The sequence below is a fragment of the Lathamus discolor genome, chromosome Z, assembly GCF_037157495.1.
Source record: "Lathamus discolor isolate bLatDis1 chromosome Z, bLatDis1.hap1, whole genome shotgun sequence".
Lineage (NCBI taxonomy): Eukaryota > Metazoa > Chordata > Aves > Psittaciformes > Psittacidae > Lathamus > Lathamus discolor.
Window position 1 is genome coordinate 64,934,706 of NC_088909.1, and position 6,000 is coordinate 64,940,705.

Consider the following 6,000-nt stretch of genomic DNA (forward strand, 5'->3'; position numbering starts at 1 on the left):
ATAGGAGGTAGACACATCTTGAAAGTACTCATTAGGAAAACCAGTGTCAAGGAAGAAAGATAAGCATTTGCCTTTCAGTCATAAAACCACTGAACTCTGAAAAGTACTAAGAGAAGGAAGACGAGAAAAACAACAAACCAAAAAACCTCTCACACCTGGTATGAGAAACATGCTATTTAACGATACAACAGGAAATAACTTTCCATAATAGTGATTCTCTCTCAGTTCACCTCCAGTGAACTGATTTTGAAAGATGGCTTTTAAACCACTTTGTTGCACCTTTAGTCACCTACAAAAACGTATTCTCATGTCCCACCATCAAGAAGTCAAGATCCTATCTTTCTAATACGTAAGGAAATAAAGGAAAGGAGGCAAGGAAAACCAAAATGAAAACACAAAAGATTTATAGCAGCAGAATTCACTAAAAAAAAAAAAGAAAAAAAAAGCAGTTTGCTCTCATCAGAAAACAGGAGTCTTACTGAGAATCTTTCATTTGTCAAACATTAAGTATACATTACATTAAAAAATAACACTTTAAAACAGCTATTGCATCAGCTAGATGTTTACAGATCTGAACATGTCAAAGAGTGCAGCTTGGCAACAGATCGCAAGGAAAGATAGAGGGTAAGAAGTCAATGGAAGACTACTACCCAAACTGAGAATATATGTATATTGAAGAACAGGATCAACTAACAGTGTTTATTACCTTTAGTACTTTATATTTTAGTTGGTAATTTCATAAATACTTAGAACTACACTCGGTCATAATTTCCTTGATCAAAGATTCACTGAAAAGTATTTCTTTTTTCATCAATTTTTAACATCTTCCAGCAAGCCGATCGCTTAGACTGGGTTTCTTGCAGTCATCTTCTTCCTCAGCTTTGCTGTCCAATATGAAAAAGTAAACCATTTTGGAAAACAAGATTTTATTAGTACTACCTTTTTTATTTGGGTTGAACACAGCCAAGCACTGCCCACAATGGCAAAAACACTGGAGTGTTTTCACTTAGTGGTACCAAAGACACAAGGAAGTGGCAAGTTCTTCAACTAGATCAGCTTCTCATGGCATATGAAGACCCACAATACTGATTTTGGGCCAAATTAACACAACCAAGACAAAAAGAAACATCTTCTAGTTTCATAGAAAAGAATAAAACTGCAAGCAATAGCACAGATGCTATAGAGAAGAAACTGCAAGAAGGTACTGAAGTAGACCTGAATTTTATAAAGTAAAATTCTAGTTCTAGCAATAAAACTGCAAGGTACCAGAGCTAAACATGCCTGGTTTTAAGTGATCCATTATTTAAATGGATGCCTTGAGGATGGCATATTTTTATTTTATTTTGCTCTTCAGATGAAGGATCAACTTAAGTATCCAAAGGCCTACTCTGAGGGAGGAGTTGCGCACCTCAGTGCAATTCACAGAGTAAAAGAGCAATAATTTCAAAACTTGGTGGCTATCACAATGAACACCTAACTCACGGTATTGGTAGCTTTACCAATACTGTCTTCAGGTTAATGTATAAAAAAAAACAAAACAAAAAAAAAAACAACCCACCCCCAAAACAACAAGAAAACCCCAAAAGAGCAAACAAACAAAAAAAAACCCCACTAAACCCACAATAAAAAGTAACTGCTGCAGGGATCTATTGATGTAACAAGTTACAGACTTTTGCTCAGACTTTTCCATCTAGAAGCAGTACAGTTGGCTCAGCAGCCATGACGTAGATACACATTCCAAAATGATCTTGTAACCTGGATGACTCCTCAAGTTTTACGCTGTTGTAAACTCATTATGCCAAATTATTTTCTCCTTACCTCTAGCTAATCAATGCTTGCTAATGGGGATGGAAAAAGCAGCAGAAATATTAACATATGATACTTAATTCTCACATTGAAGTGTAGTATTTATTTCTATTTCAGTAAAATCTGTATGATTATGCCATGGCAGTGCTTCTCCACTAGAAGCTTCCAAAGCAAAGTAACCAAAGATGACAGAGATAGGAAGTTCCTCACTTTAGGGTAGTGCTCAGATATTAACAGAAGCTATGGCTATCCATGTGTATATGACTGAATAAAGGCTGTGTCTTTAAACAATCTTTTAAAAATGAAATATTAACTATTAATTAATCCATCTAGAAAGCCATATAAATCATGTCTTTGCACCTTCAGCATTCACCCTGAAGTTACAACCTAGATAGAAACCTGTTCCACATCAGATCACTTCTAATATGTTCAACAAATTACCTTCAAACGTTACTTTGGTTTTACGTCACAAGCAAGCAAAAAAATATGTAATACTCATCAAAGCCGGAAGAGGGTGCTGTGAATAACTGAGGCTAGGGGTATTGAACTGAGCATTTGCCTTGCGCTAGTAGAGGTCAGAGCATGCTGTCTTGTTTTAGTTTGGCAGCTCGCTTGTTCAAATGCCATGCCTTTTTTTTTTTTTTTACAAAAAAGGAGTACGAAAAGCAGGCGCGTTCCTTTTAGCAAAAAGGAAATGCACTGGATTGTGCTGCTGTCATTACAAGGGCAAATCAATCTGTGACAGAAAACTAGCAACACAAAGACCTGGCAAGAGTTAATTCCAGTTTTATATCTCCATGATTTGTGAGCTGTTTAAGATACTGACAAGGAAATACAGGGAATGCAAAGAAATCCAAAAAGATATGCCACGCTTTTTACCTACACAATGCCTATTCTGACATAACTAGTCCAGGTCTTTTTAATGTGACTGTGCTGAGTTGATACCTTACACCTAACTACGAAATGAAAGAAACGGCCCTAGATAATCCTTTGCAAGTGCAACACAGTATTTCATGTCTGCCAGCACTTTGGTGCATCAGCCTCCCCCCACCCAGAAAAAAAGGAAAAGATACGCACATTCCAATCAAGCCTCTCTCATCGGAACTCACCCACCTCCCCCCTCCTGCCCTCCCTTCCTCCCTCGCCCCAGGCCTTGCCAGGTTCCCAAATCCCTTTCGATTTTTAGGTTTCATTTTGTTGTAAACAGCAAAACGAAAGGAGAAAGCTTCCAAAGCGAGGATCCTTACCCTTGAAATCCCGCCATGCGCGCAATAAGGAGGGTGAATTGTTTTTCCTCCTTTTTTTGGATGGGAGATGAAGGGGGAGGGGAAGAAACAAAAGCCTAAACGGAGGAGAGGCTAAGCAGCGGAGACAGAGGGAGAAGGCGGAGACCCTGGTGGCGGAGCAGGGCGAGCGTCAGCCATGTTGTGTGTGTGTGTGTGTTGGTCCAGTATTTACAAACCTGCAGCTGCAGCAGCGCTTGGAGTCTGGGAGAGAGGGGAACGCAGGGCGGGAGAGAGAAAGGCGAGCAGGGAGGAGAGGCAGGCAGAGAGAGAGCGGGGGAAGGGAGGGAGGGCGGAGGGAGGAGGGGAAGCGGCAGCACCAGCAGACAAAGGATCCCCGCGCAGCGCCAGCGCAGCGCGCACTCACTCGCGCACACTCACGCGCGCTCCCGGGGGCCTCATACCGCGGCAGCGCTGCCCGCAGCCCTGCCGCTGACAGCCCGGGGCGGCGGCTCCCCCCGCGCCCGCCACCCGGCCCGGCCGCGCCGACACCGTGTTCACGCCCCCTCCGACCAGCTTTCCGCGGCGGGGGCGCCGGACTGGGGCACGCTTCACCCCGCCTCCGCCTCCCCCTGCGTGCGCTGCCTGGGGGAGGCTGATCCGCAGGCAGCCCCTCGGCGGGCCCCAGTCCATATACAATAGCTCCGCAGAAGTTAACGATAAGGGGTGGGGGGAGAGCAGCGGCCCAAGATTCTTCCCTGCGGCAGGGGATGGAGGGCCGTGCCAGGAGAGAACGGCAGCCCCCCAGAGCCCGGAAGGGTGGGGGCTGCCAGGCGGCTGTGGCAGGGCTGGGACGGCCACACGAGCCGGGGACCCCCGCAGCTTCCGGGTGGGCTGCTGAGCCGGGCGGCGTGGGCGGGACGGGCGGCAGAGGAGGGGTGCGCGGGGCCGGGACGCCGCGGGTGGGTACAGAATGTCAGCCCCGGGGGAGGGGAGGGAGGCGAGGCGAGGCTGGGCTGGGAGCGCCGGCTCGGCTCCCCCTACAGCGACTCCCTCCGGCTCTGGTCGGTACTGGGCCGGGCCAGGCCAAGGGCGGCGCGACGGGCTGCACTCTCCCCCTCCCCCCCCTCCCCCCCCGTCGCCGCTCGCTCACCTGCCTGCGGGACGGGCGCCCGGGCGGGCGAGGCGGGCGTCCCGGGGGTGCCAGCGCAGCCGCAGCCCCCCGCCTTGCCCGGCCGCTCAGCTGCTCCGCGGCGGCAACGGGGACGGCCTCTCCCCTTGTCTCTCTTGCCCCCCTCCGCCGCCGCTGCCTCCAGCTCGCCTCTGCCACATTTGGATCCCCTCTCCCTACACCAGCTCCGCCGCCAGGATAGAGGCCTCCTCACCTTCCTGCCAAATAGTGAGCCACCCGCATCGAGCCGTTCAAAACACAGGGCCTGGCCCCGCCCTCCTCCTTCTCCTCCTCCTCCTCCCCGGCCCTGCCCTCGCACCCCCCCGGCCCCCCCCGCGCGGGCACGCAGGCGCACTGAGGTGCCCAAACTGCGACAGGAGGGAAGGGAGTGCTCGCCACCCATTCGCCGCTGCTCCCGGCGCGCCTGCGTCGATCCCCGCTGCCGCTGTGTCCCGTACGGCTCTCACCAGCACGGAGGTGTTGCGGGCCGCTCCCGGAGCCCTTGGGCGGGTGGCCGACTGCTCGGCCGCCTCGAAACACGGCCTACAAGGGCCTGGGGCGGTGGGCGGCTGTTGCTCCGCCCGCACGCTCTCCCTGCGGAGAACGCCCAGCGCCGCCTCACGGGCGGACCGCAGTAGTCCGTGGCGGCCCGTGGAGGCCGTTCGCTCAGCAGCAGCGGCTCCTGCCCAGACTCCTCTTGGGGCCCCGGCGTGCCGGGGGCGTGGGGCAATGGGTAGAGGCTTCACTGGTTTCCATGGTGTGCGGCGTTTTCTGAGGTGTCCCTGGTCGTCTTACAACCCTCAGACAATGTCCGGGTGATACGGGGAAGTGTTACGGGTCCTGCCTCCGCAGAAAAGCCCAAGAGTGTGCAGGTACCCAAAGGCTGACTAGCGCTTCACCTGACTAACAAAATGTGAGTAATAGAGCCTCTCAGGTGTGCTGAGTATTGTGTGATCTCTGGGAAAAAAAAAAAATGCAAAGGACTGCATTTTGCACTAAAATGTCTTTAAAATCTGGTGTCGTCATCTGTGGAACAAGGAAACAATAAAGAGTGGGGAACACTTCAAAAATCCCTGCTGAACAAAAGCAGTGGTTGAAAGTTCTTTGCTCAGCCTTCTGGATTGATCTGAGTGCTGCCGGCAGGCTAAGGACAGTTCCTGAGGGAGAGGTTGATGGAAACCCTGTAAGTAGTCATGGCTACAGATAAGCATCATCTTCTGAGCCATTACTGTTAAATGCTGGGACATCTACAAGAGAAGCAGCAAGCTTAACTGTCATGGGGAGCATTTTCTGAGTCAGGAAATGCGCATGATATATGTGGAGTTGAACAGTAGGAGGAAATTCAGTAAACCATACCAGAAATTTTCTGACGAATCTGTTTGCAAGCCTTTAATCATAATAAAGGAAAAAGCTAAGTCATCTATAGATGATCTGATGAAAATCTGACACGATTTCATCAAATCCTAGTCCATAAGCAGTGATACCATATTCATAGCCATTCATAGCTTCAGGCTGACAAAATATCAGTAACTAAGATTATGTTCTCAGACAAATTAAGTAATTTGTTGGACTGTAAAAACAGGTTAACAGCTGAGGCCTGATCTGCTGCAACAGAGTACTTTCTGGGAAGTAGAGCTTGGCAAGTGTATCATGATATGATACAGTTTCTTCTGTTGCAACACATATGACAAACTTAGGTTCGTTACAGGAAACACAAAGTACTGTTATGTGTAGGGCTTTTGCATGTGGCTAAGGACCGCATGTATGCTCAAAATCTGAAATGTGTTTGTGGAGAGGATG

At 49.2% G+C, this 6,000-nt stretch overlaps 1 protein-coding gene across 7 annotated transcripts in view; it reads right to left on the bottom strand.

Moving 5' to 3' along the window:
- The window catches only part of SPIN1 (spindlin 1), a 62,176-nt gene extending 57,410 nt beyond the window's left edge, over window positions 1-4,766 (bottom strand). Inside the window, exon 1 of one of the 7 annotated variants that reach the window (XM_065662064.1) lies at window positions 4,668-4,766. The gene's annotated coding sequence lies outside the window, so the exon portion shown is untranslated. The other 6 variants (XM_065662063.1, XM_065662058.1, XM_065662065.1 and 3 more) reach the window with 6 other exon arrangements.
- Between the last annotated feature and the right edge of the window lie 1,234 nt (window positions 4,767-6,000).